Here is a 13,048-nt window from a genome sequence, read left to right on the forward strand (position 1 = left end):
TCTACCAGCCGATTGTAAAAGGATTTCAGGACACAGATTTAAGATTTGGAGCAAGAGCTACAGGGTGATATAAGAAAGAAATTTTGCAGTGAGTGGTAATGACTTGGAGTTCAATGCTTACGCTGAATGTGCAATAATATCCAGGACCTGATGAATCGAGTGATGCTGTCAGCATTTGATGTCAGGTTTTGTTTATGTTTTCTGTCTGCAAATCCTTTTCTAATACCCTGAAAATGAAAGTAACAAAAGCCATCACTGTCAGTCCAAAATCGAAATTCAACTGGACCTGGGTCCAGTTTCATGTGCACCACTAGAGATTACCCTCAAAACCTCTTTCCAGTAATCCTCCAGCTTTGGACAGGACCAAAACGTTTGAACGTGGTTTGAGCATACTAGGGAACAAGCAATTCTGGATTTGGTGATGTGTAAAGTCAGCAGAGGACAACTAAAAAAGCAATAAGGGGCGAGAAGATGAAATATGAGTGCAAGCTACCTAGTAATATAAAAGAAGATAGGAAGAGTATTTTTTTATATATATAAACGGTATATACATACCTTTCAATATTTAAAAGATAAGAATGTGGCAAAAATAGACATTGGACCACTGGAAAATGTAACAGAAGTAATAATAACAAACAAAATAAATAACAGAAGAAACTGATAGTTACTTGCATCAGTTTTTCACTGTGGAGTACACCTATAAGACCATAAGACATAGGAGTGGAAGTAAGGCCCATTCGGCCATCGAGTCCACTCCACCATTCAATCATGGTTGATTCAACTCCATTTACCCGCTCTCTCCCCATAGCCTTAATTCCTCGAGAAATCAAGAATTTATCAATTTCTGTCTTAAAGACACTCAATGTCCGGCCTCCACCGCCCTCTGTGGCAATGAATTCCACAGACCTACCACTCTCTGGCTGAAGAAATTTCTCCTCATCTCTGTTCTAAGTGACTCCCTTTTATTCTAAGGCTGTGCCCCGCGTCCTAGTCTCCCCCTGCTAATGGAAACATACTTCCTACGTCCATCCTATCCAAGCCATTCATTATCTTGTACGTTTCTATTAGATCTCCCCTCACCTCCTAAACTCCAATGGAATAATCCCACGATCCTCAGACGTTTCATCGTATGTTAGGCCTACCATTCCTGGGATCATCCGTGTGAATCTCCGCTGGACCCCGCTCAGTGCCAGTATGTCCTTCCTGAGGTATGGGGCCCAAAATTGCTCACAGTATTCTAAATGGGGCCTAACTAGTGCTTTATAAAGCTCAGAAGTACATCCCTGCTTTTATATTCCAAGCCTCTTGAGATAAATGACAACATTACATTTGCTTTCTTAATTACGGACTCAACTGCAAGTTTACCTTTAGAGAATCCTGGACTAGGACTCCCAAGTCCCTTTGCACTTTAGCATTATGAATTTTGTCACCGTTTAGAAAATAGTCCCTGCCTCTATTCTTTTTCCAAAGTGCAAGACCTCACACTTGCCCACGTTGAATTTCATCAGCCACTTCTTGGACCATTCTCCTAAACTGTCTAAATCTTTCTGCAGCCTCCCCCCTCCTCAATACTACCTGCCCCTCCACCTATCTTTGTATCATTGACCTGTGGAATGTCAGAGCTGCAGGAGAATCAGAGGGCAGAGGTGAGCGCAGTGGTCATCGCTAAGGAGATGTTCTCAGTAAACTGAAAGGTCCGAAGGTGGATAAATCACCTGGACCGGATGGACTACACCCCAGGGTTCTAAAAGAGATAGCTCAAGAGATTGTGGAGGCATTGGTGATCTTTCAGGAATCACTGGAGACAGGAAGGGTCCCAGAGGACTGGATAGTCGCTAATGTAACACTGCTGTTTAAGAAGGGAGGGAGGCAGAATGGGAATTTATAGGCCGGTTAGCCCAACTTCGGTAATTGGTAATATTTTAGAGTCCATTATTAAGGATGAGATCGTAGAATTCTTGGAAGTGCATGATAAAATAGGACTGAGTCAACCCGGTTTTGTCTCATGTATGGTAGCATTGTGGATAGCACAAACGCTTCACAGCTCCAGGGTCCCAGGTTAGATTCCCAGCTTGGGTCACTGTCTGCACATTCTCCCCGTGGGTGATTGGGTTTCCTCCGGGTGCTCTGGTTTTCACCCACAGTCCTAATATGTGCGGGTTAGGTGGATTGGCCATGATAAATTGCCCTTAGTGTTGGGTGGGGTTACTGGGTTATGGGGACAGGGTGGAGGTGTTGATCTTGGGTAGGGTGCTCTTTCCACGAGCCTGCAGACTCAATGGGCCGAATGGCCTCCTTCTGCACTGTAAATTCTACGATGATGATGACACAGCGGGGAATCGAACCTGGTACCCTGGGGCTGTGAAGTCACAGTACTATCCACTTATGGTACCGTGCTGCCCACGTCAGACTACCATCTTCCTACAGATACTGCCAGACCTGCTGAGACTTTCCAGCATTTTCTCTTTCGTTTCAGATTCCAGCACCCGCAGTAATTTGTATTTATTCAGATTTATGCTGTTGGGGTGAAGAGTGGGGCGAGGGGGGGGGGGGGGGGGTGATTGGGGCTGGCGAGAGGTGAAGATTGACAAAGATGTCTTAGATGGAAAGACAAAGGGAATGTAAATGACAGTGATCAAGGCTAAAAAGGCTGTTAATAGTGGTGCATTCAGATATTAGAATGTGTTAATGGCAGAACAAAGGTAAGCAGCGTGTCAAAGGACAGTAGGAATAGGGAGCTGTGGGGTGTTAAAGGGAAAACAGATCAGTGGAAGGTGGTGAAGGGGGAGGAGAGATTTCAGTCTGAAGTTGTTGAACTGAAGGTTAAGTCCGCAAGGCTGTAATCGGTTCCTTGGCTTTGTGCTGAGCTACATGGGATCACTGCAGTAGGCCAAGATCAGACATGTGGACATGAGAGCAGGACAGCGAGTTGAAATAACAAGCGACAGGAGAGTCTGCCACCAGCTTGTCGATGGAGCGAAGGTGTTTTCAAAAGCGGTCACACAGTCGGCATTTAGTCTCTCCAATGCAGAGTAGATGGCATTGGGATCAGCAAATGCAACAGGCCAGATTGAAGGCTGTCTTATAGTAATGTGTACTCAAAAGGACAGACACAAACAATACTGTAACTGACTTAAAGGAAATGCCAGAGACTTAACTGGACCAGCTTTGGGAAAGAAAAAACGGTCTTCCTCACAGAGAAACAGGAAAAGCCACTCAGCGAGATGTGGAAATCCAGGCTCAGTGTGGATTTGCTGTCAGCACTCCTTTCTTATACATGAACGGGATTTAGGCTGCAGAATGTTACACACCCAGAACAAAGATGGTCAAATATAATGAAGATATCTTAAGTCTCTGACCTGTGACTTAGAGGCTTAACTGAAAAAAGCTTTGAGAAAGAATAAACGGTCTTCCTGATGGAGAAACAGGAAAAGCCACTGTGGGAATCCAGGCTCAAAGTTGATTTGCAATTACCCCTCCTTTCTTATACATGAACGGTATTTAGGCTGCAGCATGTTACACACCAAAACACAAAGAGGTCAAATATAATTAACATATCATTCTTAAATCTCTGACCTGTGAAGATATTTGATTGTGTTTAAAAGCTGACTGTGGTCAATCTCACAATGAACACAAGGGCACTTGTATTACCCAGTGACACGATTTAGTTTCTCTGTCAGTCACGTTTGCTGTTTTATATTTTTGTTCTATATTTCAGAGTCTCGATTTCAAATCAGGACATTACTTTCAAATCATAATATGTTTGGAGTAATGGAACATTTCAAAAAATAAATTTAGAATACCCAATTCATTTTCCCAATTAAGGGGCAATTTAGCATGGCCAATCCACCTACCCTGCACATGGGGGTGAAACCCACGCAAACAAGGGGAGAATGCGTGAACTCCAGACCCTGCGCCGAGAGGCAGCTGGGCTACCACGGCGCCACCATGCTGCCCTGAGTAATGGAACATTACATGATTGAGCAGAAAGCATCTGTGGGGGCAGCACGGTAGCGTTGTGGACAGCACAATTTCTTCACAGCTCCAGAGACCCAGGTTCGATTCCGGCTTGGGGCACTGTCTGTGTGGAGTCTGCACAACCTCCGCGTGGGTTTCCTCCGGGTGCTCCGGTTTCCTCCCACAGTCCAAAGATGTGCAGGTTAGGTGGATTGGCCATGATAAATAGCCCTTAGTGTCCAAAATTGTCCATAGTGTTGGGTGGGGTTACTGGGTTATGGGGAAGCTGGTACAGGAATCGAACCGTGCTGCTGGCCTGCTTTAAAAGCCAACGATTTAGCCGAGTGAACTAAACCAGCTATTTTGTAGTCTTGTCAATTGAGCCATCTGCGTACTGCCCAGGTTCCTCTTCCTGTTTAGATCCATTCCGATCTACATCCCCAAGGCCTTTTTCAAAGCGCTGGACAAACTTATCATGGCGTTCGTATGGGGGGGTAAAAATGCTAGGATCCCAAAGAAGGTCCTACAAAAAACAAAATCCAGGGGGGGCTAGCCCTCCCGAATCTACAATTCTACACACTGGGCGGCAACAGCCGAGCGAGTAAGGGGATGGATCCAGGAGCCAGAAGCCGAGTGGGTGTGTGCGGAGGAGGCCTCCTGCATGGGAACCTCCCTCCGGGCCCTCGCCACGGCAGCACTCCCATCCCCACCCAAAAAACACTCCAGCAGCCCAGTGGTGACAGCCACCCTCCAATCCTGGAACCAACTACGGCAGCAATTTGGCCTGTACAAAATGTCGGACAAGGCTCCCATCTGCAACAACCATAGGTTCAAACCAGCACTGACTGACGCCACCTTCAAAGGTGGAGACAGGACGGGGGACACTGACAGTCAGGGACGACAGGATCGCAACACTGGACGAACTGACAGAGAAATTTGGGGGGAACGAGCTACGGTACCTGCAGCTCAAAAACTTCCTACGAAAGTAGACAAGGACATACCCACAACCGCCACGACAGACACTACTGGAAGACCTACTGGACGCAAGTATCCTAGAGAAAGGGAACTGTAGTGACATGTATGGCCGACTGGTAGATAGGGACGACACCGTACTGGACGCAACAAGAAGGAAATGGGAGGACGACCTGGGGATGGAGATAGGGTGGGGACTCTGGAGCGAAGCACTGCATAGGGTCAACTCCACCTCCACGTCCGCAAGGCTCAGCCTGACGCAACTAAAAGTGGTACATAGAGCCCACTTAACGAGAAACCGTATGAGTAGGTTCTTCCCGGAGGTGGAGGACAGATGCGAGCAGTGCCAAAGAGGCCCGGCCAACCACGCCCACATGTTCTGGTCTTGCCCCAGACTTGTGGAGTACTGGACAGCCTTCTTCGGGGCTATGTCCAAAGTGGTGGGGGTGAGGGTGGAGCCATGCCCGATAGTGGCGGTCTTCGGGGTTTCAGACCAGCCAGATCTATTCCTGGGGAGGAGGGCGGACGCCCTTGCCTTTGCCTCCCTGATTGCCCGCCGTAGAATCCTGTTTGGCTGACGGTCAGCAGCACCGCCCAGAGCTGCAGACTGGCTGTCCGACCTCTCGGAATCTCTCCAAATGGAGAAAATCAAATTCGCCATCCGAGGGTCGGACGACGGCTTCCACAGAACGTGGGAGCCATTCATACAACTGTTCCGGGACCTGTTTGTGGCCAACGTACAAGAGGAAGAATAGTCGGGTGGCCAAGAATCAGGGGAAAATGGACGGGAATCGGGGAGGGTAGCCGGGGCGGGGGGGGGGGGAGGGGGGGGGGGGGGTTACGGGCTCGTTATGGGGGTTTGCTGGCAAGCCAAGGCCCAAAACCAAACTATAAATAAATGCCTATAAACATGTGCCTCGGCCATATTGGGGAATGTAAAATATGTATGCTGGCTAAAGGGGGCGGCCACAATTGTTGTTATGAAGATGCTTACCTGTAAATATTCATGCTAAATTTTTGTGTTTTCTTTTTTTTCTCTCTAATAATTTGTAATTTGTCATATATAAAATATGAAAACTCAATAAAAACATTTATAAAAAAAAATATTGAGCCATCTGCTGGGGTTCAATCCCAGCTCTGGGTCACTGTCCGTGTGGAGTTTGCACATTCTCCGCGTGTTTGCATGGGTTTCGGTCCCACTACCCAAAAATGTGCAGAATAGGTGGATTGGCCATGCTAAATTGCCCCTTAATTGGAAAAAATGAATTGGGTACTCTAAATTCGGTATTCCTAAATTTATCTTTAAAATTTGAGACATCTGTCTCATTTAGTGTGAGGAAAGTTTGCACAAACTAATTTTGAAACTGAATATTACCGGAATTTCAGGACGCAAGAGAGAAAAAATGTTCCCATTTTAACACAGTTCACATATTAGCAGTTTGTTCATGTACAACTGAATTTAATGGGTTTACAGATGCAGATGAACAAATTTAATCACCATTTCAAACATGTCTAAATGTACAATAAAAGCAACTTACTGTGGATGCTGGAATCTGAATCAGAAACACAAATACTGGACCCTCTCAGCAGGTCTGGCAGCCTCTGTGGAGAGAGATGGCAGCTGCCGTTCCGAGTCTGGGTGACTCTTTGTCTAAACTGGAGAACTGGAAATCGGGTCAGATTTATACTGTCGGGAGGGGGAGGGCAACATTGGGGCTGAATAGGGGGCCAGCGATAGGTGGAGGATGACTAAGATGCCTTGGAAGGAAAGACAAAGGGAATGAAAAAGGCGGTGATCAAGGCTAAGAAAGGTGCTGATGACGCATTAAGAGATGAGAATGTGTTAATGGGAGAACAAAGGTAAGCAGGGAGCCAAAGGACAGGAGGAACAGGGAGCAGATTGCTCAGGTGGGGGGGGGGGGGGGGGGGGGGGGGGAGGCAATGGTGAGGGAAATTTCCCTTATTCGAAACATTATTGACCTCACTTGTCTAATTTGCAGATGAGTTGTATCCTTGCTATTTGTTGTTCAATAGTTAAGCGAATGCATTACCTTACACCCGTAAAGTTTCAACTGATACCCTGCAAAATACTCAGTGATGGAGACTGGCAGGAATCGCAGTCAGAGTTCACACGTGTTAATTCTGAATGCTTTTCTAATGTGCTGTGATAGTTGATGATTATAATGTCGGATCGATTTCTCCTCCACTTGTCTAAGTTTTCAGTTGGATAGCACTCTGACAATAGAAGGTCCTTCAGTGCAATGGACCGCACAGTTTACTATTCTCGGTCAGTGCGCTAAGCGCTGTCCCCTGTTTCTGTGGTGTAGAGATTATCATGTTAGCTTTACAACATAAAGGCCCTCGGTTTAAACCCGCACAGAAACATTATCAACCCCCATTCATTTCCGTGTGTGGAAAAGTTACATGATTGTCATTTTCATTATTCATTTACACCCATCCGGAATTGCCCTTGAATTGTGTCGCTGAGTGAATCTGCCGTGTGGAACCCCGGTCCCCAGAGCTTCAGCCTGGTTCTCTGCTTTACTGGTCCAGAGCCAGTTACACTATTCACCCACCAGCCACTCCCCCAGTGAATCCACTGTCCAATATTACCTGGTCCAGAGCCAGTTACACTATTCACCCACCAGCCACTCCCCCAGTGAATCCACTGTCCAATATTACCTGGTCCAGAGCCAGTTACACTATTCACCCACCAGCCACTCCCCCAGTGAATCCACTGTCCAATATTACCTGGTCCAGAGCCAGTTACACTATTCACCCACCAGCCACTCCCCCAGTGAATCCACTGTCCAATATTACCTGGTCCAGAGCCACTTACACTATCCACCCACCAGCCCCTCCCCCAGTGAATCCACTGTCCAATATTACCTGAATATAACTTTCAAGCATGTGTCATTCGCTCTGACATGTACCTCAAAATACATTCAGGATTAGCTGAAAATTGCCGGCACACTGAGCAGGAACACAGATGCTCCTATTTTGACTCGGCACAAATATCAACAGTTTGTTCAATGGCGCCAAATGCAGGTCAGAGGCTGGGAATCCTGCAGCGAGTAACTCACCTCCTAACCCCACAAAACCTGACCACCGTCTACAAGGCACAAGTCAGGAGTGTGATGAAATACTCTCCACTTGCCTGGATGGGTGCAGGAACTCACCAAAGGCATCTCAGACAGCACTTTTCAAACCCAAGACCCCGACACCCTGAAAGTTTCCTTCCCAGCCACTCCCCATCCTGACCATTTTCACAGTAACCTCATTGCATTGTTAATGTAAGACTACTTGTGACAATAATTAAGATTATTATTACTTGGAATATATTGGTTGTGCCTTCACTGTCACTGGGACATAATCCTGGAAGTCCCTCCCTAACAGCACTGTAGGTGTACCTACACCAATGGACTGCAGCGGTTTAGGAAGACAGCTCACCATCACCTTCTCAAGGGCAAAGTGTTCTGGGCAATAAATCTTGGCCTCGCCAGTGATATTCACATCCTCGAATGAATAAAATGAAACAGACACACAGCTGCCTGAATCCACCATCATGGGGTCACCTGGATTAGTGAATAGAGATAAGGGAATGTCCACTCACATAGTCAAGCTTTTTGAAAATATCTCGATTTTCTCGGGAACGTATTGGCTCTCTACAGTGTGAGCTCAGCTTCTCAAACCAAACCCAACGTGAACCGATCCCGCTGTCTGCACCGGAAAGAAATGAACAAAACGTGCTGCTGGCCAATAAGAAACAACATCAAAGGGCTCGTCTGGGGTTTGAACCCGGAACCTCTCACATTTTCATGCAGTACAAACCCCGAAGCGAGAATATTACCCCTAGACCACGAGCCGGTAGAATGGTATTTTTATCGCCATCCACAACCACTCAAATATCTGCAGAAAATGCTGGGAAATCTCAGGCAGTCAGGCAGCTTTTGTGGACAGGGAAACAAAAATCTTCTTTCACCTCCTTGACCCTCCATTGAAACCGGGAAAGGTTAGAAATGTTGAAAATTAGAAGCAAGTGAAATCCCGGAGGGAGGAAACAGAGCCACAGGAACAATCAGGAGAGATTAAATGAGAAAAGGCCTTGGCTTCCCTGGCCACAGGCTGAGTTTAGCATCAATTCAGAGAATGATTACACCACAGATTCAGGCCATTCGGGCTGCTGTCTGTGCCAGCTCTCTGTTAGCGCAATGGAAGAAACAAAGAAACAATAGATATGTCTGGAGGAGCTATCGATGGCAGATTGATCAACAACTGCCGCCCGGACACAAAGAACAAGCGGAAACAAGATTGAAACCCAAATCTGCGATGTAAGGACATACAAAATGGGGGCAGCATTTACAGTGTGAAACTGCTGAACACACACTGAGTGTGAAAGCTGTATTGAGCCCAGTGGAAAGATGCGCTGCTGTTCCTCGAGTGTTTGTTGAGATTCTTTCGAACTCTGCACATGTGCTGTATCATTCTAGAAAACAGAATATTCAGTTTCACAGAAGCTTATTTCGTATGTTTGCATGATGGCAATGTGGAATTCGAAACACAAACAGACCAGCCATGGTCTCAGTGAATAGCAGAACAGGCTGAAGGGACCGAATGGCCGACTTCTGCTTCTATCTCATCTGTTTGTTTGTGCTACCGTGTGTGTATCATGCTATAAAACAAACCAGTTAGTATCACAGAATCAAATGTCGTCTGTTTGCATGATGGGAATTTCAATTCGAAACACAAACAAAGCAGCCGGCTTATTGAACAGTAAGAAGTCTTTCAACACTAGGTTAAAGTCCAATAGGTTTGTTTCAAATCACTAGCTTTTGGAGCACTGCTCCTTCATCGGGTGAATGAAGAGATGGGTTCCATAACCACATATATCGACAGTCATGAAATGAATGAAATGAAAATCGCTTATTGTCACGAGTAGGCTTCAATGAAGTTACTGTGAAAAGCCCCTAGTCGCCACATTCCGGCGCCTGTCCGGGGAGGCTGGTACGGGAATTGAACCGTGCTGCTGGCCTGCTTGGTCTGCTTTAAAAGCTAGTGATTTAGCCTTGTGAGCTAAACCAGCACCAGTCAGTGATGCAAGGTGATACATTGAAATGCGAGTCTTTGTATCATTGACTGTTGTCTATATATCTGGTGGTACAACCCACCTCTTTACGCACCTGAGGAAGGAGCAGTGCTCCGAAAGCTCGTGTTTGAAACAAACCTGTTGGGCTTTAAACTGGTGTTGGAAGACTTCTTACCGTGCCCACCCCAGTCCAATGCCGGCATCTCCCCATCTTATTGAATATAGAACAGCCTGAAGGGGCCGAATGGCCAACTTCTGCTTCTATTTCACCTGCTCCTATGTTTGAAAGCAGAGAGGAACCATTGACTGAGACAGCAACTTAAGGTGAATATTATGGCGGGTATTTGATGAGGAAACATGTGGCCATGTCGCCCTCTGGTGGACATAATCGGCACTTTGCAGCGTTCGGACATTTGATGGAAACAGAAAATGAGAGCATCAGTTCCAGGGGAATAAATGCAGCAGGGGAAACAGAGCCTGCAGTTTGTCCATAAACATCACCGGCACCGACACCAGTTGAACGGACAGGAAATGAAAGTTAGTTTTATCCGTGTGGTTCGTTGTTCATTGTGCAGCTCAGAGCGGGAAATACCTGCAGACAGGAAGGAGCTGGGAATTTCCAAACTTACATTTATTCACTTGGTGTTTTATGTCCTGGTCAGTGTTACTCCAGCCTGGCCATTCACCAACTGCATTTCCCCACAAACAGACGCTGGACACGATCCCACAGCTGGCAGCCCATTCTTTCTGTTTTTCGGGGATGATCTCCCAGGCTGGGAACAGCATTGGTGTATTTACATTGTCACCAAATTCAACCCGACTCCGATCCAATCCGCCGGGGGGGGGGGGGGGGGATCCTGAGAGAATTCCCCCAGTTGTGAAGCACTTTGGGATAAATAGTCTGTGTGACGTATTGAACCAATTTGTAACAGTTGGATTTCGCTGTGGGCCAATGGCGCAATGGATAACGCGCCTGACTACGGATCAGGATATTCCAGGTTCGACTCCTGGCTGGCTCGTGGTAAACCTTTCGACATCAGTTTGCAAAGTCCATGAAAAATGCATATTGAATAACTTTAACCCAATTCAGTTGCTCGTTTAGATTATTAGATTTACTTTTAGTAGCCTTTTTGACAAATTCCAGTGTATTCTAAAGAGACAGAAACTGACACAAATCAGATGCCAGAAATGTTGGGAATGGAGGGTTTAGTGAGAGGGAGGAACTGAAGGAGATCAATATTGGTGGAATCATACAATCTCTGCAGTGCATGAGGAGACCATTCGGCCCATCGAGTCTCCACAGACCCTTGGAAAGAGCACCCTAACTCGACCCACACCCTCGTAACCCCCATTTCGCATGGCCAATCCACCCAGCCAGCTTTGCCCTTTGAATTCCTGACTTGTGCCTGCTGGGGGGGGGGGGGGGGGGAGGGAGGAGGAGGTGAGTTACTTCCTGCAGGATTCCCAGCCGGTCTTTTAGTGTTAATCAATTTAATATATTAACAGAGACATTCCCAGCCTCTAAACTGCATTAATCGCCATTGAACGAACTGTTAATATTTGTGCCGAGTCAATATAGGAGCATCTATATTCCTGCTCAGTGTGCCGGCAATTTTCAGCACTTCTGCTTCTCTTGAATGCATTTTCCGACATATATGAGAGCAAATGACATTTGCTTTGTCAGATATTATAATCGAGAGCGGTTTCACTGGGGGAGTGGCTGGTGTTGAGTGTTGAGTTGTTATTGTCACTAAACTGGCAATGCTGAGAATCAGGCTGAAGCTCTGGGGACCGGGGTTCCACACGGCAGATTCACTCAGTTTAAGTGTTATCGGGATGAGTAACAATGAAAATGTCAATTATGCAACTTTCCCCAAACACTTAGAATTAGAACAGTACAGCACAGGTTGTGCCGAGCAATGATCAAGCCTTATTAACCCCCATTAACCTTATTTTTTTAGGACACTAAGGGCAATTTAGCCTGGCCAATCCACCTAACCCGCACGTCTTTGGACTGTGGGAGGAAACCGGAGCACCCGGAGGAAACCCACGCGGAAGACGTGCAGACTCCGCACAAACAGTGACCCAGCCGGGAATCGATCCTGAGACCCGGGAGCTGTGAAGCATTTATGCTAACCACCATGCTACCGTGCTGCCCTTAGATTCGATAATGTATTTACGCGGTTACCAATCCAGGGTTTTTTTAAAGTGTAAAGTAAACATGACAACCACACACACCACAAAGAGGCACCGAGTTTGACCCTCTGACCGAGATCAGGAAACCTGCATTCTTGCTGCACTGAAGAAACTCCTTTTGAGGGAGTTCAATTCGGCTGAAAACTTAGACAAACGGCAGAGAAATTGATTTAACATTATTACCCTGTATTCGAATCAGAAAATGTCGCAGCTCATTGGAAAACCATTCACACTTAACACGTGTGAACTCTCTGACCGATTCCTTCCAGTCCCATAATGGTGGATTTTGTAGGATATCATTTGAAACGGGTGTAATGTCATCGATTCTCTTAATGAGTAAACAGAAAACAGCAAGAATACAATTCATCGCCATAATGTTTCTGCGCGACTTCGAACCGGGGACCTTCCGCGTGTGAGGCGAACGTGATAACCACTACACTACAGAAACCGCTGGCTGTTGTTCACTCTAATGAGCCTGTGTAGAAAGCGGACACTGTTCTGTCACTCAGTCACACTTTGGGACCTTTGTTTTTTAGAATTCGGCTGTTCTCATTAGGAATGCTGCAGAGATACTAATAAATTCATGTAACCATAAAATGGCAAAACGCAATAAGCGGCACTTCGATCACCTCGACCAGCTTTTCAAAAGAACAATCCTTTGATTAGTCTCAATGTTTTTCTCTGTTTCCACGGCCTTGAGTTTTCTCCATTTCAGCTGATCGTCCAATTCGCTTTTGAAAAAGGAATTTCTGTCGAATCCACGCCCAGTTTGACTTAATGATCAAGTTTCACTGGACCAGAAATGTGAACACGGAAATTATGTAGTTTACGATATAA

The 13,048-nt window shown here is 46.3% G+C and overlaps 1 non-coding gene across 1 annotated transcript; it reads left to right on the forward strand.

Moving 5' to 3' along the window:
* The first annotated feature begins 10,961 nt into the window (after positions 1-10,961).
* trnar-acg lies at positions 10,962-11,034 on the forward strand. Its single transcript has one exon. It is a non-coding gene; the product is annotated as a tRNA-Arg (tRNA).
* The last annotated feature ends 2,014 nt before the right edge of the window (positions 11,035-13,048 follow it).

The sequence above is a fragment of the Scyliorhinus canicula genome, unplaced genomic scaffold (assembly GCF_902713615.1).
Source record: "Scyliorhinus canicula unplaced genomic scaffold, sScyCan1.1, whole genome shotgun sequence".
In the NCBI taxonomy this organism is placed as follows: domain Eukaryota; kingdom Metazoa; phylum Chordata; class Chondrichthyes; order Carcharhiniformes; family Scyliorhinidae; genus Scyliorhinus; species Scyliorhinus canicula.